General features: G+C 36.8%; 1 protein-coding gene across 2 annotated transcripts in view; it reads left to right on the top strand.

Moving 5' to 3' along the window:
- LOC113091827 (ataxin-1-like) overlaps positions 1-22,385 on the top strand; it is an 82,504-nt gene that overhangs the window by 50,296 nt on the left and 9,823 nt on the right. Inside the window, exon 3 of one of the 2 annotated variants that reach the window (XM_026257466.1) lies at positions 5,958-6,058. The gene's annotated coding sequence lies outside the window, so the exon portion shown is untranslated. Of the gene's footprint in view, positions 1-5,957; positions 6,059-21,314; positions 22,026-22,385 lie in introns of those variants that run through there. The other variant, XM_026257467.1, reaches the window with a different exon arrangement.

Here is a 22,385-nt window from a genome sequence, read left to right as displayed (position 1 = left end):
AAACCTTCCTGAATCCTCTTGACCTGTCATCCCCCATCATCCTCTCTGTTCTCTTTCCCTGCTGACCGAGCTCTGCTACAAGGATGGTATTGGCTTACTGCTTGTCCTATATCTGCTCATGGGAACCTTACACCTGCAACCTGCACTGTGTTGTGCAACGCACACATACACTACTCTACTCTAAAATGGACTTTGTGGAGCAGACTTGCACAATAATATAAACCTTTTTTTTAGGAACCATAAACAGGTACAGGGAACAGGGATCTTTTTTGTTTGTGCATGCATGCCTGAGTATGTTGCATTGCTGGCAATTTTAAATATAAAGATATCGGAATTAATTATTTTCCTTCAATCTGATTAGAAATCCCCCATGTGATGTTAAGGGGATGCAATCAGGCCAACGCAGCATTAGAATAAGAGCTAAACGCTCTTAATATGATGCATGTGATACCAAGACAGTTTCATTTTGAACCCTCTAAAACTGTAGGTATAAATAACGATGTTTTCTGAAAAGCAATATTCACTGACACAGCGCTAGGGTGTTGTGGGCTGTTGCTATGTAGTTTCCAAGGTATTCTGAGCAGTTAATTGATTGTGATGTGGTTGTGAGGGTGTTCTGGATGGTTCCCAGGGTGTTGATGAGCTATTCTGATGGGTCGTTAATGTGGTTGTTTTGTGTGGTTACTTTGAAAGTGGTTGATATAGAGTTTTGGGTTTACCTTCAACAGGCTGATCACCTACTGTATCTTTAAAAAGCCACATGATTTGAGGTTTTATTCATGCTAAATAATTGCAATACGAGTTGATTTGTGAAGATTAATATACAGTTTCTGAAATGTGCACTTTTAGTAAAGTGCAGACGTTCATTGCTGCAGATGTGATCAGATCCCTATCAAATTCTTACAGAAATCTGGTGAGTGATAACAGAGAAGATACAGCAACTTCATTTCATTTCTGCTAGTGGCAACAAATGTGGAATTGAAAAAAAAAAAAAGTTTCCACTTAGTGTCACTTCCTTTATCTATTTCTGGTCTTTGTTTTAGGTTTGGTTATAAATGTTAACCGTCTCAGAGACCCAGATGTGCTTTGATACTCTCGACAGAGGATGAAACATCGCTGGCCTGAGGTGCAGAGATATTTGAAAGGTTTGAAAGGACTTCTGTGGGACAATCATAACAAAAAATTCTCATTCCAGTACGTCTGTCCATCTGTCATTCAGTATGTCACCTCTGAAACACATTGTACAAAATAAGCAATATGTCATTTCTTGGAAGTATGGCACTGTACGATCCGCCTAAACTGATTTTACCAAGTGAGACATGTTCCTGGGACAACATCGTTGTTGACCCTGGAACAACATTGTGATTAACCAATCAGATTTGAAGAACCAGTTTATAGATTTTGTGAAGTTTATGCTTAAAATCAGTGTTTGGTGCTTGTACATCAGTGTCATTAATCTATCATTTCCTCTGATTTTAGGGATTACTCATGGTTAAGGTTAGGTTTAGGTGTAGGGATATGGTTAAGAATATATTTTTGGAGTAAAATGTTGTTCCAGGGTCAACAAAATATGTTGACCTAGGAACACATCGGACTTGGCAAAATCAGGACGTGCGTACGATCCACAGTGGTACAGTAGAAATGATATGTGTTAGTCACCAAATTCAAACAAGTCCAGGTTTGGCTGACAATTGCAACAGTAGTAGATGCCGTAAGCATGCCGTCTTGTTCTTTTTTCTCATTATACACATACATGTCACCTTAAACACTGACCTGAGTAATCCGGGCAGTCTTGTTTACCCAACACCACAGCCTCAGATAGGCCTCCTGGAGCTGGAGCTGATTGTGACTTTGAGGGAAGTGACATTCAAGGAAATGTTTAAAGGATGCTGGCCGTGCGAGCTGGGTTTCATAAAAAGACTGAGCTTGCAGTATTGCCCCATCGCTGTTAATGACTTGTGGCCACAGCTGCAAGCATGTGACACGTGAAAGAAGAAAAAGGCATTAAAGTGACAGTAATAGTGTTTGAATATGTCTTTTCACATAGATCTGATATAACCATGCAGCCACAGGATTTTCTTTTTTTTTTTTTAACCTCTGATTTCTGGAAATTCGAAATAGATTCGTTGAAATTAGTACCATGCTTGGTTACCTATTGATGAACAGCACCTGGTGTAATCATTTTCTCACTGTAGCTATGCAGATCTCCTCATGACTCTTGATCATACAATGTGTGCTCGTAGCAGCGCTCTGAAGCTCATCTGAGTTGTGGAATAGAGACATTTTGAGGTAGGATATTCAAGCTGTCAAATCTGCAGTACAGTATGTTTTAGGGGTGCTCCGATCACGATCGGCCGAATCAAGCACCTGATGGAATTAACCGCTGATTAGAGAACTGGCTTTACTGATGAGATGCGCATTAACGATCGGCCGATCGTGATCGGAGCACCCCTAGTATGTTTTAATGTTAGTGCAATGGTATTGACAATTAACCGCATCTGGGTTCTCTTTAAATCAGTTTGCTTTAGTGAGTACTAGTACTACAACAGGATGATTCCACCGCAACGATCTCTGTTATGCTCAGAACATGATCAGATTCTAGCAAAAAGTTGTCTTTTTGACCTAAAAGTGAAAATGTGTGATCCCGCACAGTCACAGCTGGTCAGAACATATAGGAAGTTTAATAATGCAGTTCTGTTCAGTGGGAAATTTTTGGACCAGTGAGTGTTTTTTATTATTATTATTGATTAGGACATGTTGTCGGGCTGCTATAAAAGGCGTGGTAACACTTTAGAATAAGGTTCCATTAGTTAATGTTAGTTAACTACTTTCGTTAAAATGAACTAAGCAAGAACAATCCTTCTACAGCATTTATAAGTCTTAGTTCATGTTAATTTCAACATTTACTAATGCATTATTTAAATAAAAAGTTGTGCTTGTTAACATTAGTTAATGCACTGTGAATAACCATGAACTAACAATGAATAACTGTATTTTCATTAACTTACATTAACGAAGATGAATAAATACAGTAATAAATGTATTATTCATTGTTTGTTCATGTTAATTAATAAATTAACTAACATTAACTAATGGAACCTTATTCTAAAGTGTTACCAAAGACGTTACAAAAGAGTTACAGGAAACACTGAAAATATGTAAAAATCTGTGTTAATATTTTAAATTGTGAGGAGGAAAATCTACACTTTATTAATAGTGTCTAATGTACACCCACGCAAACTCTGTACAGTGCATTACAGATATGCATGGATGCATACATTGCTGCATACTAGTGCTACACGATTATGACAAAAATCATAATTGTCGATTATTCCCTTGAAATTGCCATGATTAATTACGATTATCACAATTTACACTGAATGATGTCTATACCATTGTTTGATGCAACTGCATGTCGTATTTCTATATGAGAATAAACAAGCTGAAAACACTGTAACTGAGAAACCTTTAGTGCTTTTCTATAGTATTAAGCCTCAAATGTCAAATAAACATCGGATCAGTTTCTTTTTTAAATTATAAAAAAGTAAAAATATGAATGGTATTATAATGTTATACTAAAATGAAAATAATGGGAAAAACCTGTAGAAAAAATAAAACTACATCTTTAGCACACCAAATAACAACATAAGTGAACTTTGAACGATTAATTGCCTCTTTGTGGCATCCATAATTGTAATCGTGATTAGAAATTAATCGATTAATTGTGCAGCCATAATGCATAATATACTGAACATAGTATGTTTGAGTGTTATTGTAGTGCGCTATTCTAAACAGGCTGTAGCCAAACATTTGTCTATTTAAAAAATAACACACACTTATGAATCATCTACAATAAGACCACATAGAGCTCTCAAGCACAGAGCAAATTGGCATGTTTTGATACCATAGCATGGTCTGTATGTCTACATATAATGTTGTGTTGACTGTCTATATCACTTATGTCTTGGTTTTCCCCTCACTCGGATTTAGGTTTCTCTCTCATTCACTCCCTCATTTACATGTTCACACATCCCACTATCTGTCCTTGGTCTCAGACTCCTGTAGCACTAATGGCTGTTGTCACAATTTTACTGCACCCACCCGCTGTGACCATCTGTCTGGTCTCTTTCTCTCTCTCTCTCTCTCTCTCTCTCTCTCTCTCTCTCTCTTTCTCTCTCTCTCTCTATCTCTCTCATCACTGATGCTATATCAGCATGTCTGCCAAAATACAATGTTGCCAAAGCAATACAAAGGATAATTACTCTGCAGAATTGGACGATATGGCAGAAGTGTGCTTGTTAATCACCACGAAGAAAAAGTAGTGTTGTAAAAAGTGCCGATGTCTGTACCAGTCGGTACTAAAATTGTATGTCATTTTGTGATGATACCACATTTCCTGCTAGCATTTTGAGAACTTTTGTGCGGATTCTCAACACCTCTGATTGGCCACTGTGTTCTCGTACTCGGCTGTGATTGGCTACAATGATCGGTAAAGTGATGATCATTGTAGCCAATCACAGACATGTCTGTTGAGCACTTGAGCACAATGGCCAATCAGAGTGTTTGAGAATCCACACAGCAGTGCTCGAAATGCTAGCGGGAAATGCTGGTATCATTACATTTTTTTCAATTTTAGTGCAAAACTGATACATACATCGTTACTTTTGACAACAGCACCTCAAAGAAAGCACAAAATGACATTGGGATGAAACGATAAACGTCCTCATTAGCATCACAACTCAAGCCATAAAACCTGCTTCCTTGGTGAAGCTAGGGCAAAAAAGTGGAAAGAAAGTGTGTAAATTTAAAACACATGTAAATAATAAAAGTACATATAATTATTATTTTATTTTATTTTTGTTTAGTTTTTTCTTCTTAACTTCACATTTAGTAGTTGTAGTAGTAGTAGTAGTAGTTGTAGTAGTAGTAGTAGTAGTAGTATTTGGTGACAAAGTGGAGAGAAAGATGAATTTGAAATGCACATATCTGCTAAAAAGTGGTTTTGGTCAGCATTAAGGTTAAACTACAGTGTACAGTAGATAATCTCAAAGCTAGGTACTTCACATGGACTAAAAGCCATGTCTAGTTGAGAATAACCAATCTTTAAAGAAAAAAATTAATATTGAGACCCCTACTTTTTTCCATTCATTAGAGCATTGTCTGACATTTTTTTTTTGATGTTTATGATTGCTGAGAAATGCTAGAAATTTGGCTGAGGTGAACCTGAAATTGGCCTTTTCTACTAGGCTTCCAGTTACGAGAGAATAGTTGACTAGTCAACTTTTCAAATATTTTTGCACATGCCTAGTTGCAGCACAAATGCTACATAAGCAGAGATCATGCCACTTGGAAATAGATTGCTGCTATCGAATACCTTGAAGGCAACAGTTTGTTTCTCAAGTAATGCCCCAGAGATGATACACGGCTTCCTTGCTGCAATCTGCAATCTGTGCTGTGGAGTACTACTCCTGAATACTGATCTAAGATCTGTGCTTCTGGGAGTTGAAGGATGTGATGTCATTCCCGCTTTATGCCTTATGGAATCCCAAAGGTGGTTACTGAAAGAAACCAAACAAAGTCTAGCCGCAGCTACAGTACGTTCTGATCTTAGAGCGGAGCAGCTCTAATGGAGACGTCTTTATTCAAAGAGCACACTCAGTGTACACCCACACCTCCGCCTTTCCATAGCGGGCCGTTCTGTGTTGTGAGCGTCTGAAGGGAGTGGACCCTGCAAGATGACAGAGTTGCTGTAGTATGAGAGTGACTACTAGACTAAATGCACCTGAGTGCATCTGTATGTGGATCATGTTTGCTCAGCACTTAGTTCACGGTCTTGGGACAGGACGGGAATTCAAGGGTAGGAAGTTTGTGACTGTTTGTGACTGCACAGGCTGCTGGCTCTGGATTATTGAGTAATATATGTGTGTTTGTGTGTGTGTGTGTGTGTGTGTCCACAGGCTGTGCTGGAGGCCTGCACTGAGACTACAAGTCGCGTTGGGATTGTAACGACTTCAATGGGCCACAACACATGCTGAAACACTGGAGGCAACTGAATGAGGTATGAAAACAGGACTCACACACACACACACACACACACACACACACACATGCCTTTTGAAAGCAGTGACCTTTAATTCTGCATTTTACTACTCTTGCCGCCAAGGCATTATCTGGAGCGCAATTGTAAAAATAACTCTTGCTTAAGCTGTGTCCTACTCACCCGTCAAATCAGGCCTTGATTGGTGGAGCAATAATATAGGTCTGCCTAGCAACAGAGCTGTTTACCAAACAACACAGCTGGGGCTGAAAGCCGCGCTTTCACAAAAAAAAATCCTCCAGGAAAAAGCTAGCTAGCTAAAGCCCTTGGGGCAACACTACTTAAATGATTCATGCTTGAAGCACGGTCGGTCGCAGGCGTACTGTAACATGCAGGTTTACTGTCGCATGCTCACAAACTGTGGATTCGTAGACGGCGGTTAAGCATCTCATTAACAAATAATACACATGTTCACGTGAGATGTGTGTGTGAACAGGCCCAAGTTCTCAAGTATAGGCACAGTCTACTTTAGTTTAAGTGCATTGCATTGAGTGCCTTTTTGTGCATGAAATAACTTTTTTTTCTGTTACTTTTGTACCTTTTTTTTTTTTTTTCTGATCTGTGAATAAATCCCTTAAGTGCCCCCTGCTGGTGAAATATACATTGTGGTGCAAAGAATTTGAAGTATAATTTTGAAATGGTAGTGCTGTTGTTTATATATGTATGTGTGTGTATGTATGTATATAGATAGATAGATATAGATATAGATATAGATATAGACATAGACATAGATATAGATATATACAAACACACACACACACGAACACCCACAAACACACACACACACACGCACACACACACACACACACACATATATATATATATATATATATATATATATATATATAGATATATACATATACACACACACACTTAAAATGTATATACATTAATATATTCAAATTATAGAAAGTGGAGAGAAAACGTAAATATGAAATGCATTTATCTGCTAAAAGTATACTGGAAATTATATATTATTAAATTATTTCTAATTAAATATAGAATTGAAATAATTTTAAATATATTTATTTTTTGATTATATATATATATATATATATATATATATATATATATATATATAATTTTGTTAAAAAAGTGGAAAGGCTGTAAAATTATAATTAATATATCTGCTAAGGGTATATTATAAATTATTTATCAATATATGTGTGTGTGTGTGTATTTGTATATCTTATTGGTATTAGTATTATTATATTAGTATTAGTATTATTTTTAAGTGAAGCAAACCATGCACAAGCAGGTGGCATATTTTTTGCCCATTGCTTTACATTTAAGCCTTCACATACACAGAAATTGTGAGGATTTTGGCCAAATTATGATATAATTCTGGTTACTATCATCATCATGATGTTTTACAAAAATGGAGTTCATGCAGCTCGAGTTAAAACATACCAATTTGTGTTAATTTTTCGGTTCAGTTTTTTGCTTCAAGTGTTTGGCTTATAATAGAATAAAAAGTTGTATTATAAATTAAGTTACAAATTAATCCATTAATTAGTGACAAGGCTGGTGGTAGATATTGAAACTGACACAAGGGCAATTACCAAAATCTATCAGCAGCAGATGCAGTTATAGTCTAAAACTGGCTGAAAATGAGGTGATTAATTAGCCCGGCCAGTATATTGGTGCATAACTACTCAAAAACTCAGGGAATGAAACACAAATTTTTACACAGGCAGCATTAGCTCGCGGGCGAGCAGGCCTATGAAAGGCTTGATGGGTAATTAATGGAGACGAATGAAAATTAGTACTTTTCTGTCTGTTTTTTTCTATGTCTCGCTCACTCTGTTTTTCATCTCAGACAGCTCTACTATGCCAATGGCTCCTCTAACCAATCATGGGCTTTTAGAGTAAAAGCTGTCTCCCAGTTAAAGGTCACTGGCCTCTAAGTACACGTGGTGAAGCATGGCAATTCATCACATTCATGCTTCTGCGCTTTCTAATGCGTTCTGAATGTCGTAATCTTCTGTTAAGTGTTAATATGTCAAAGGTGGGGTTTGGCGATGTGTTTTTCCTGTTGGTTAGTTCTCAAAATACTTTTTTTATTATTTTTTAAATGAGCCCAAATGGATGACAAATTGATGTTGTGAGTCCACTGGAATGCATCAAAGTCCATTATATGTCATTATAAGAATATGAAAAATCGGCAAGATCAAAGCATGATGTGTTTCTGAAAATAGTTACTGATCCCAATGTCTTTCCAAACTTATATGTACTGTATGTCTTCTCTTTGGACCCTATTGACTTACATTGTGTGGACAAAAAGTCACATTTGTCAAAATATCTTCTTTTATGTTCCACCGAAGAAAATCAGTCATACAGGTTTGGAACGACGAGAGTAAATAAAGGATTTTGGGTGAACTCTCCGTTTAAGATAGTCAATTTCCTTTCCCTACCCAAATAAGTGTTTTCTCAGTGATGCCATTTTTGGTTCCCCAAAAAACTTTCAGTGAACATTTCTTTTTTGGTGTGAAGAATACTGTAATAATCTAAAAATCATTTTTTTTCCCCACTATTAAGAACCTTTGGTTGTCATTTTAATGTTTTCTTGTCAGGAGTGTGTCTTGCACAAATGACCCTTTTGAAGTTCAGGTGCTGCAGATACCAGCCTTGTGTTTGCCTAGTGTGTGTGTGTGTGTGTGTGAGAGAGAGAGAGAGAGAGAGAGAGAGAGAGAGAGAGAGAGAGAAAGAGAGAGAGAGTTTGGTGAGTGTGCGAGGACAGCAGCACTATTCTTGGCTGTTGGGGGAAGTCTTGGCTCCCAGGCACATGGGAAAAGTGTTCTTGGCAGGAGTAGCAGTGGCATTCCATTGTGCCTGGGTCCCTTTCCCCCTCAGCACTTAAAACTGTGTCCTTTCACACCGTGATCTCAGCGGAGTGCTTTCTAGAAAGAGGGAGAATAAATAAACGACTACCATAAACACCAAAGCACCTCGGAATCCAACCATCTACACAGGCATAGCCATTCACACACTTTTCACATCTTAATTTCAGACATTCATACGCAAACATGTTTCATACTTCTATTTTTCGTATTCCTCGTTTTGAACAGTTTTGAGTGGCAGCTCAAGAGATTCAGAATAACACAAACATCATTTACTGCTGTCATTAACATGTCTCTCAGGACATTTACTCCTTATTTGGTGAAGCCCCTTAAGAAGGTCACAGGCAATAAACATTCAGCTCTCCGACATGCTGTGATTTTGCTCTCCCAGAAATGATCTTGAAATTATTTTGACCGTTGACCTAACAGTGGAATTCAGCAGGCATCAGGGAATAAAATGAGGGAATATAGCGACTTTATGTGTTGCAGGTGTAATATATGTAGTCTAGGTCAGTTGTTTTCCTCCTGTTGCCCCCTAGTAGGTCGTGGTGGTATTGCAGGTGGGCCGCCAATTACTATCTGTTACTAATTACTAAAATTGAAATCGCAAAATTGATCAAAGAAATCGCGATAGTTTTTTTTTTCCATATCGCACAGCCCTCATTCAATAAATACAGTTAACAATCTAGCTTCGTAGTACTAAGTTATTAACCCAACAATAGCAATAGCAACAAAAATAATTTTTTCGCAGTGGGCCGCGCAAACATATGTGTTTGGTTGTGTGGGCCGTGAGTTGAAAAAGGTTGGGAACCACTGGTCTAGGTCATATTTTGTACTTCAAACTGGTCTAGGGGACGTGTGTGTGTTAATTGTTATCAGCTGCCATGTGCATCACGCATAATCTGCATCTGCTTCACGTGTTTGTCAAGATCTGTGACATACAGCATCTTCTTAACTTCTTGTCAATTATTTGCTTTCATTGTTTGCAGAAAACATCTGTATCCTTACAAATGCATAGCAGCAGAGCCATCCAGCCTAAGAATTTTCTGGGACGTTGTTGTTTTTAATTTCTGATTTTAAATTTGAAAAGGATACACGATATATTGGCAACACAAGGGTTTTTATTTATTCATTCATTTTTGCAGATATTAAATATTTTATTGTTCATGTTCATTCCCTCTATTTTTACAGTTAGATTGTCTTTGATGTCATCTAACGCTCACTTTAACTAACTTTAGCCTTAATGTTACTTTGATACTCAACAATACACTATTGCTTACTCTAATAATACCTTCATTCTTACACACACATTCGCACGTTTATGTTTATCCCATCAAATGTTTAAATGGGACTTGAGAGCGCAAATGTTTTCTTTAGCTTTTTTAATCACTAAAGTGGTATATTCAAGCTGCGTCTGAAACCAAACAACTGTTTTCTTATCCCCGCTGGCAGAAGTCTTCGGTCTGACACACTGGGTCAAAAGGTCAGACGCTTTCTGCTGAAAATCTAGATATCAGATTCGAATTTAGTGAATTTAGGATTTGTTTTTATAAAGATTACCATTCCATCACACTAGACATAAATGCTGATGTTATCTTCAAACTCTTTAGTTACATGTTACCAGACCGGATGGTTTCTGACTGAAGCTCACATATAACTGGATACCAATTATATGTTATATTATACCTCCAAACTAGCTGCAGCGGGCCAGGGATTTGGTGGTGTGTGTGAAAGGTGACCCGCTGACCCTCTACCGGTGTGCACATAAGTCACATATAGTGTCACGTTACATGAATTACATGACAAATACAATTGACTTTTTCAACATTGAAGGTGACAGAGGTTATTTTTAAAACCTCGTCTTTTCAAAGCAGGGTCAAGGAGAAGAAGGAGAGCCAAGCAATCAGTGTGAAGTAATATTCTGAGAAGTGTTGCTGCTATTAGCTTCCGTTCGTCCTCGATCCTGGTGTATTGAGTGTATGTGTTGACATTTGCTGGAGTTTTGTCGACCTGGTTATTCACAATGAATAATCATCAGTGTCCTGCTTTGCAACCCACATCACAGAGCATGTTTAAGCAACAGCAAAGGTCAAAATGTACCATAACATGACTTTGGTGGTGCTTACAGAAAACCATGAAATGGTTTTTATGCCCCCCGAGAATAAAAGCTTGGGTTTATTTGTTCCGCTCATAGATAAAGTCAAAGCATCGTCAGGGGTCTTTTATTGTGGTCCAAACCAGGCCATATTTTTCTCTTTCACGTTTGCATGAGGTCTGTGATTGTCATGCTCTCGGGTTTCGTGCTGGTAGTCTGTGTGGGGAGCTGGCCTGTCATGAATGAATGATCACAGGAGCACTAAAGAGGGCGCTAGCAGGATGGGGGATATCTCGCTGAGAGATAACAGCACGTGTTACGATGTAGACCTGTCTAAATAGTGTCATTATGATTCTTATCTCCCTTATGTCAGTCGTGCTTCTGTGTTTTATTCTGGGTTAATTTTTAAATATGCTGTTGTTCAGTGTTAATTTTATGTTTGTTAGTGATATATCAGCTAAAGGTAAATTATACAGTTTGAAAAGTTGAGATTCTATTAGTATACGTAGAAACAAATGTTAATCAAGATTAATAAATGATGCAAAACATATGTATTGTTTATTGGAAAGCATTACAAAAATGTCAAAGGGACAGTTAATTCAAAGAAAGACACAATTTGAAATGCTTAAATAACTATTTATAATGACAATGTCATCTCTAATTGCCCTTTTGGTTTTTATTTTCTCCCAAAATGCTAAATAGCAACAAACACCAACACACCATTTTCCCTGAAAGCCTGATTGTCGCCACACACTGTGAAATATTCCTGAAACATGAGGTCAGCTCGTACGATAACAAAAGGTCGAATTCAGTCTACAGGAACTATTTAATCAGTTTTGTGTTTTATGTAAATGCTGTAGAATGTAGCTAATAATAGACCCTGAAATGATCACATAGGCTATACTTTTACACACCTTTTATTTACTAAAAGACAAAAAATACAGAATTGCTTAAAAAAGAAATGGCAAAAATTACTCAAAAGTGTGGTTTTAACCTCATTTCTTTGCATATGCCACTTGGGTTTAATTTGTTATATAATGCAGTGACATTCATTCATTAGCATATTTTAGCACTTCCAATTCAGTTTTGTGTCCCAAACCTGCTGCGTACAGGCCATCAGCCAGTCTGTGCTGTGTGGGCAGACGTGGGCATTGTTATGGATCACAGCGGTGTCCTCAAACCAACCCTTCAGTCTGTCTTCGTTTGGACGGCACCGCTGAGGCACAGCGGAGCCAAACAAGGCCACCCCAAACACAATTGCATGTCGTCCCATTTTGCCACAATTCAAAGAGCCTCCATCCTTAGTCCTGCTGGCCTGCTCTCTCAGGAACATAAAGACTTCTCGGTGTGGTTCACTGTGTGTGAAAAGCTTTTAACAGGGTCTCACGCTGTGTGAGTGTGTTTGTTGGAGGTCCACATTTGTGTTCAGTCATTGCAGTTTCGGCGTGATGCAGCTGTAAGTTTGTATGCAGGGGTCGCTCTTCTCAGCAGCACAGGCGTGATAATGGGCTGGAGCTTTGAGGTTTGTGTTACTGTACGGCTGCGTGTTATAGTTATATGCTGTTATGGACGGTGGGTAGAGCCAGGTGCACTGAAGCAGAAAGCCAGCCAGGACTGTGTCAAATTCTAATCTTAAGATTTCTACACTTAAGGTATTTCTTTGGTTAAATACTATTTATTACTTCTTATTATCTTATAAATAAAAATTATACAGTATATATATATATTTTCTTTTTTTAAAATTAATTAATTAATTTATTTTTATTAATTTTTTATTTATTTTTTCTTTATACAATTTATATACTGTTTCCAGCCGTCTGAGACCACTAGTTGGCGCTTTACATCTTATTTTAGAATTTACTTTAGTGCTTATTCATGCAGTTTAACACATATCACATTTTTTATGACTCTATAAGTTGCTTGTAATACACTCATAATGTATATATACCCTTTTTAATGTTATTTTAAGCATTTGAAAGGTCCTATTTAATTCACAATTTGTTTTCAGCTGTGTTTTATTATATAAATCATTTTTAATGGTTTAAAATAAAATGTATTTGTAATATGCTAATCATAATAACTAATAATATCATAGTATGCTGCTCATAATACCTAACAAGGAACATAATATACCTAATAATAGTCATGAATTTAGATTTTTTTTTTTTTTTTTGCATTCCAAGAAATAAAAACACAATATTTGCTAAAATAGATTTTGGTTTTTATCATATAAAATGTTTTATTTAATGCTATTTTTAGCATTCAGACTGCTACCATCACTTATGTAATTGAAGAATTGTTATTAAAAATGTATTATGTATTAATAAAATAAAGGATTAACTTTTGTTTCTGTATTTTTAAAACAAAGCTGCTGATCATAATAACTAATAATAATCATAAGCTGTTTATAGGAATAAACATAATAATAAACATAATATGCTGCTGATAATACCTAATAATAGTCATGAATTTTGTAATGTTATTTTTAGCATTCAAACAGTTCACTCAACAATATCAATCAACAATATTTATTTGTGAAAATGTATTTATATATTTATAAATGTATTTATAGTTTTTCAAACTGATTTAAGATTGCTATCTTTTTTATTTTGCTTGTGCTAGTTTGAGTTTTCACCAATTCACTTGCCTCATCTGTATCTGCATGCGTATTTATTAAAGATTGTGTGTGTGAAACGGAACACAGTCTCCACTCTGAGCTTGTGTGTGTTGCTCTGCCTCTTATTCGTCACAAGCGTGTGTATCCTCAGTCTCTTTTTGTCAGTACGAGAGTGTGTGTATACACTCCTGTGGGATTATCGAGTAAAAGTGGGGCTTAGCAGTGCTTTGCCTCCATGTAATCCGTCACACACACACTGATACACACTCCACATAATGGCGGCTTTAGTATGGCTTGTGAATGGAGGGAAGGCGAGAAGGACACAACGAGGACACTCAACTGTTCGTGCTAAGGACAAACAAATGTGTGAAATTGATTTCAGGTCGTAACCAGACTCCAGCGCACGTCTGTAATTATGTGCAGCTAATCTGCACTTTTTAAACACAGGTGAAGTTTTGGCTCTGTGGAGCTGTATCTGAGGAGAGACGAGAGCTATTTATTTCTGTGACTCAGATTTAGCGGTCATTCAGTGCAAGTATTAGTTCAGAATGACACAAAGCACCATGAACGTATCACCTCTGTTTAGACGTGCTTATTAATACAGTCATGATAGATTAATATAATATCAAAGAGAACATTTAGCATCCTGTTTCATATTTATAATGGAGTGCTGCTACATTAGTCTAAACTACTGTAAATTAGGTTACAAATATTTTCTATAAATATCTTTTTATTTTTCTGTCAACATGAGGATGAGTAAATCGTGTTTTCATTTTTCGGTCGGCCATCTCTTGGAAACACCCTAGAAACCACATTTTAAAGGACTAGCAAACACCCAGAACATATTAACATATTAATCTATCATAGCCATATCGCGACTCAGCAATATTACAGAGATGTGCTCTTGTATTTGATGTTATATTTGATATAGGTCTTATCCAGTTTCTGGAGCTTTCTCACTTTCACCCACGGATGAGAATGTTGGTGAGGGTTGGTGTGTAGTAATTATAATTAGGCTTATATAAACAGTATGAATCTTTGGTTTATTGTCGTAAAGCCAGGCAGTATTTTTGTTCAGTGACTGGGCTGACCTCAGAGACCTCCCTCACTCACATTTATAGTTACACCCTCAGACTTGGCACTGAGAGAGATTGAACAGAGCCAGGACTAAGTTTCATTCCATCCTCGTCGTCGTCTTCATCTCTCTCTCTCTCTCTCTCTCTCTCTCTCAGTTATCAGAATCAGAGAATGAGGCTCTCTGTGCTGGAGAGAGCATTCAGGAACACCAAGGTTGGGCAACGTACAGTGAATTTAATTTAATATAATTACTTTTTTTATTTTATTATTTAAAGAACTGTTTTCTATGTGAATATATTTAAAAATGTAATTTATTAATGTGATGCACAGCTGAATTTTCAGCATCATTACTCCAGTCTTCAGTGTCACATGACCCTTCAGAAGTCATTATAATATGCCGATTTGGTTTGCAAGAAACAATTGTTGTGCTGCTATGATCTGGTATTTTTGGAAACATCCCATATTGTGTGTTTGATGTGGAAATCTAAACAGACAAATACAATGCATTATTAGAAACACCATTTACAACAGCATGTGTTTCTTTGAATTCATTTGAATACATTCATTTGATTGCAACATTACTTTCATAAATTCAAATTTAATTTACATTTCTACATCTGCTTTGCTACTGCAGTTCAAAGTCAGGCACTGAATTGCAAATGAAAATGGATTCTCTGTGATTCTCTACTACTTTTCTGACTGAAGTGTTGTGGTCTCTCTGGTGTGAGCTCAGCATTCGGCCATTGCATTTTGCTGGAGGCACTTCAGTAAAAATCACATAACGTTAATCTGCAGTCATTCCTCTCTCCTCAGGGCTCAGTATGGGGTTAATACTCCACTCTGTAGTGCTGCTGGGCATGCTGGGTATGACTGTGGCACTGCTCTCTCTGTGCCAATCTGTCCATTCACCCAGCTAATGAGTCATTGTTGGGTTGTTAGTGCTTAGGGGCAGATGATGGTGATACAAGCAAGAGAGAATGTTCCTCATGATTATAGAAGTGATGGATAGAAGGAGATACCGATTGAAGGAATGGTTCACCCAGGAACTGGAGATATAAAGCTTTAAAATGACACTATAAAACACTAAAAGTATCATAAAAGTATTATAAAGTCATGTGGATTGTTTTAATGATGCTATTATGTTGTAATTTAGATACTATTTTGACAGCCTCCTTTACTTTCAGTACACTACTGGTCAAAAGTTTAGAATAATTATGATTTTTTTAAATATTTTTGAAGGAAATCCTTAGGCTTATACAGTAAGATACAGTAAAAACAGTAATAATGGAAATATTATAATTTAAAAGATCTGTTGTCTATTTTAATGAAATGCAATTCATTCCTGTGGTGCAAAGCTGAATTGTCATCATCATTACTCCAGTCTTCAGTGTCACATGATCCTTCAGAAATCATTCTGATTTGCTGCTCAAGAAACATTTATTATTATCAATGTTGAAAGCTGTTTTTGTTGCTTAACAGTTTTGTGGAAACCGTGATACACTACCATTCAACAGTTAGTAATAATTTAGTAAGTTTAAGCAAGATTAAAAAAGAAAAATCAAAAGAAAATCCATTCTTTTATTGTGCAATGGCCCATTAAATTGATCAAAATATTAAAAATGTTAATGTTACAAAAGATTTCTATTTCAAATAAATGTTGTGCTTTTGAATTTTTATTAATCAAAGAATCCCGCAGAAATTATCACAGTTTCCACAAAAATATTAAGCAAATGTATTATCTCAAGATTTTTATTAAAAAATTGAAAGCAAATCAGCACATCTGAATGATTTCTGAAGGATCATGTGACACTGAAAACTTGAGTTATGATGCTGAAAATGTAGCTTTGCATTGCAGGAATAAATTACACTTTAAAATATAATAAAATAAAATAGAAAATACTTTCAGTTCTTAAATTATTTCACAATATTACGGATTTATTTTTCAATATTAGTGTCTTTCAAAAAAAAAAAAAAAAAAATCCTAATTATTCCAAACCTTTGACCTGTGGTGTACATGGAAAAATGCAGCCAGGGCATTCTTCAAAATATCTTCTTTCCATTCAACTGAAAAAAAAAAAAGTCACAGGTTTTGAACAACATGAGTGTGAGTAAATGATGACAGAATTTGATGGCAGAAAAATGTATGCATAATGCGTGTGTATAGAGCCTTTCATGAGTCTTCTTGGCGACACGTCTCTGGAGTTGATCCCTCGCGTGACAGCGACAGAAGCAGAGAGAGGGAAGCCACAGCTGAACTGCAGACAGTCGGAGGCAGTCGCAGCCTCTCTCGCGCAGGTGCCATCAAAGGCTTGCTGCTATTCAGATCTGAAAATGCATATCAGTCTGAAACCATTCAGTATGTAAAAGGCCACATCTGGTGGCTACATTCCTGTGAAGTTTAATTTGAGTGGATTTTTAATCACTCCACACAGAAAGTGACACAGAAAGAACTTTGAACAAATTCTTTGGCAAACCCCAAGAGTGCACCTTATCACTCCACAGGATAAAACATGAAACTGATCATTTTGTGTGTTAGGAAAACAGAATTATATTTATAGAAGTATGACTTTAAGACTATAACTCTGTTTATTCATGTGTGTGTATATTACTATAAACTGTATATGAATATTTTTTTCGAGTTTATTTATACATACTGTGATTACTTGATTGTGTCAAGTATAAAAAGGGCTGATAATTGCAGTTGGATATGATTTTAACTCTGCTTTCCAAGAGGTATAATAAAAGAAACAGTTTAAAATAGATGTGCCTGTGATAGTCTGGACATTCCCCATGTTAGAATCATTAGGACGGATGATTGCAAGACCAGATGTTGACTGTTGACACCATCAAGCTTTTTATACTTAAAATTATTAAACTGAATTTTATATAATATACATATTATACTTATTCACTACCCGTTCAAAAGATTGAAGTCTTGTGCTCACAAAGGCTGCATTTAATTGATCAGAATCACTGCAAAAGCAGTCAAATTGTGAAATATTATTACAATTTGAATAGCTGTAATTTATACCTGTGATGCAAAACTGCATTGTCAGGAAGCATCATTACTCCAGTCTTCAGTGTCACACGATCCTCCAGAAATCATTCTAATATATATAATTTTTATAATTTTGTTTGATTCATTTTTATTTGTAAATGTTTCTTAAACTATTGAACAGTGGTGAGCCATATGTCATGCTATGCTATGCTATGCTATTGTATTATTATACATTTTTAGATATTGTGAATGTGAAATGGCCTATAGAGGTGAATACTGTATATGTAGCTGTCATCAACAGTAAAGCTGCACATAGACCCTCTGTGATGTTATGGGTATTGCCATAGAAACAGATCACTTCTAGGTATTTCAGCAGAATCTGAATTGCCATCTCATAATTACAATAATTCTGACATGGTATGAACACAGCTTTAGTCCAGAATAGTCAGGTTTCGAAATTTCACACTAGACGTATTTCCTGGATAAGTACAGCACAACAACGCTCTGATTGTCTTATGATTAGTATCACATCATTCTGTATCTGTCCAGAACTGTTTGCCAGCACTGTTGTGTTCAACCTATTTAACTTTCCTCGGATGCCGAAACTAAAAACAGGAAGTGAGCATCTCTGTGACTATAGAAAGCTCATGAATAATTAACAAGACCAGCCCTGCTTAGTTTATGATTGGTTGTCAGTTGCTAAACATTTCACTTTGACAGTCTTTAAGAACTGAAGATCATTCTTGAATAATGCTGCCATATAACGCAATTCAGGACTCATATGACAGCATTTCAAGAGAAAGCAAAGCTGCTCTGAATGCAAATACGAACCTGATATATTTACATTGTCAATTCTTTCCCATGTTTAATGCCTGCAATCTGTAGAGAGGAGGAAGATGATGTTCTCTGCTGTAGACAGCGGATTCATCTTCTGTAAAGAAGGAATTAAGGGAATATTTTGTTATCAGGAAGTTAGCGGTTGCAGATTTCCAGAGCGAGAGATTTTAATCTGCCATTTCTGTTTCAAATTGTCACCATCTTTTTTTTATCTTACTCTGCTTCTGTCTGTCCTCATAATCTCTGTCTGTATCTCTTTGTTTCTCTCTTCTCCCCCATCCATTTATCAATCTCTCAGGTGACTGCACGTGCTTCAGAGTAAACACACACAACTAATTGAATTACCCTAAAGGCCCAGAAATGGAGAGCATAGCTAATTTGTTTCCATGGCAGCAGACAGAGCTTCCCATGCCGCTTGTTGTGTTGACTGCGGTTCTGTAAACAGCACGCACTCACTCGCCTAACAAGGGAACTCCTTGCGTGCCCGTCATGCGCTACGCTTCAGATGAACTCACATTAATGACCGAGTCTGAGCTCAAAGCACTGACAATCTCTGACTGCCTCAGACTTTTCATAACACGCGACTCATAGGGACGCGGTCAGCCGTGCGTTAAATCGACTCATCGGCAGGCCCACATGGAGTCTGTGCACGCAGAACTTCAGGGAGCCTCATTCACAAAGTTCTGCACACGCTTTGTGTGTTTTCATTTCATATTCGTATTCCATATTTTGATGCATGCTTAGTTAACTAAAACGAAAACCGAAATTAAAATAAAACCAGTTTTTTTTTTATATAAAACAAAGAAAGTATGAAGAAAGTTTGATTAAGGCAAAAGCCTTCAGTTGAAGTGAGGAGAAAAAAATATATTTTTTAATTTGTACAATATTATGGATAATAATATGAAAAACAGTGAATTTACAGGAAATTGCACTAAACCATTGGTCTCAAACTCAATATAGTAGCTGAACCAAACCAGACAGTTATAGATGAACACAAAACAGCCGACATGTCAGCGGAGTAGAATTGTGTCAATAAGTTGTACTTCCTCAGCTGGCGTTTCCGTTGTGAAAAAGGCCCAGCAGAGGCTGTACTTCCTTCGCCACACTGTAAACACATTTTGCCAAATTGAAATCCATTCAATAGTTGTCCGCAGACTTGACACTACAATCAGTTTAGTAAATGCAAATAAAATAAAAATCTGGTTCCATCAAGTCCTGTTCACAGGGTTTGGTAGAGAAGTTAGCCAAGCTATACTTAAAGAACCCGAGATATTGTTATAGTATTTTTTATTTTATTTTTTAATTAGTTTTGGGGTTTATTTAAATGTCTGTATCATTTTTATTTTTTATCACAATTTAAGTTTTAGTTGTTTTCGTAATTATAAAGTAGTTTTCTTGTAGGTATCAAGGTGAATCTAATTATATTATGGTTTTAATTAACTTTAATAACCCTGGCTATCGCCCTCTTTTTTTGTGGGAGACATTTCTGTCGTCCAGTCTCACTGCACCATCTTCACCACCACTGAGCAGAATATATATTTATCCAAACTGCTTAGCTAACTAGGTCAGCTAAACAAACTCTCTAGCCATTATGAATCTGAGACACTGAGACAGTTTCTAGCACCACCTACTGATGAGTTAATAGACCTGCACAAGCGCTATAGCAACAGTTTTCACTCGTCTTTATATGCCACTTGAGTTTTAAATGCTGCTGAAATTAGATGAGATGTTGCTGTACAGGATTAGCATCACAATGTCCTTCTGCACCTGAAATGAGCTTGTAATCCTGACTCTCTGCGGAAGTGTGTGGGTCTGTGTTTGTGTGTGCTCTTCTCCTCAGATCATTAGTGCTGTGTGTGGGAGTGCGTGTATAAGGGAGAGGGCATATTTACTCATTTGAGCAGTTTGTCTTTAGGCATATTTCTTCAGCTATGAAGCACTTTTGACTTTCACAAAATTAGCTTCCTTAATACTCTTTTCTCTGGTTTATTTCAGTCGAGTTACTAGCAGATCAGATTTCCAGTACTGTGTTGGAAATGACAGTGGTGAAAATGACATTTCAGAGATTTTTGCATTAAAATGGTTGTTTTCTTTTCAAAGTATAGTAGTAATATTGTTTATATCCTAACTAACAGTTAAAATAAGACCTTTTGCTAAATCAGTGTTTTTGACCACACATTATGCATAATAAAAGTAAACTAGTCAACTTTGAGGCAAAATTGTTCATTGCTTGTCTCAATGTTTTATTTTTATTTTTTTAAATAGATTATTACTACTATTCAGCATCCATTAAATTGATCAAATGTTTCAGTAAAGACATTTGTAATGTTACAAAAGATTTCCTTTTTCAACATGCTAACAATAATAAATGTTTCTTGAGGACTAAATCAGCATATTAGAATGATTTCTGATTGATCTGGAGTAATGCTGCTGAAAATTTATCACAGGAATAAATTCAATTTTAATATATTTTCAATAAGAAACAATCGTAATAATACTTCATAACGTAAGTGTATTTTACTGTATTCACGATCAAACGAATGCAGCCCTGGTGAGCATAGGAAACAAAATAAATTCCAAAACTTTAAAACAGTAGAGTGTGTTATAGAAATAATTTCCTGAAAAAAAAATGGAAACATGTTAATTTTACTATATCTTAAGATTATGGTAGTTTTGTTAATATTTTTGTGCTGAATTAAACAAGAAATTAATTACTAATAAAAACCTATAGCTACATAAAAAGCATTTGAGAAGTATTCTTGACACTTTTAATAAGAACTTCACTGAACAAAAAGCTCTTCGTTTTAAAAACAGTCAAACACCCTGACACACAAAAGTGCCTGTAGTTGTAGAAACGGCCTTCTATCTCTTCATCGCTCTCTTTATGACCCTCCTCCCTCTCTCGATTCCCCTCGTACTCTCGTTCCCTCACCTCCCTCCTCTGGCTCTCTGTATATCCCTCCCTCTCTCCTTGATTTCCTCCTTCACTCTGGCTCTCTTTCATTCTTTCGCTCTCTCTTTCTTCAGCAGTGTAGTCTGGGCACGCTGCCAGCGGCCTTGTGTCTTTTTTTGAATGAATACCTGATGAAGTTGGTGGTGCGCAGTGAGGTGAGGTGTGGGAGGAGCTGAGCGAGTGAGAGAGAGAGAGAGAGAGGGAGAGAGAGAGAGAGAGAGGGAGGGGAGAGCTGGCAGTCCGGCGAGGCCTTGTATAACGCATGTTTGAGTGCTGCGGGCAGGGCTCAGAGCTCAGACACACGGGGCCCAGCGGGGCAGGGGGCAGTGCCTGACCACAGGCATGACTTAAGCAGGAAGGGCCTCCGTACACACCGGCAACACTGCTGTACTTCTGTAAGGGGTCAGGGTCGGGGCAGAGCGAGAGAGGGCTGTCTTTTTGTCTGTTTGACTCCTGTGGGAATAAGAGAAAGACTTACAGAGCGACTCAAATGGCCTCTCTGGACACTGAGGTAAGCTTTGACACACTCCCACTACACTGTTTTACTTCATTGTGTGTATGTTAGAGATTGTGCACGTCTCTGTTATAGTTATAGCATGTTTCCCAACAGCATCCAACCGGATATTTCAGCAGCTTTTAGGAGGTTTTTTTTTTTTTAAATTAACAAATAAATAAGTTTTGCTTTGTTGAACTTGAGATATCAATTGATTAAATTAATTAGCAGACACACTAGCACATTAAGATCCTTTCTAAATTGAAAAAGCAAACACTGTGTGTATGTTGTCCATTTGTGAGTAGGCTATTATGTGCATATTTACTACGTGAGGTCACCAGAACTGTTAATGTTTAATTGGTGTTAATGAAGTGGTAC

The sequence above is a fragment of the Carassius auratus genome, unplaced genomic scaffold, assembly GCF_003368295.1.
Source record: "Carassius auratus strain Wakin unplaced genomic scaffold, ASM336829v1 scaf_tig00214327, whole genome shotgun sequence".
Classification (NCBI taxonomy): Eukaryota; Metazoa; Chordata; class Actinopteri; order Cypriniformes; family Cyprinidae; genus Carassius; species Carassius auratus.
This window is presented reverse-complemented; position numbering and strand designations above follow the sequence as displayed.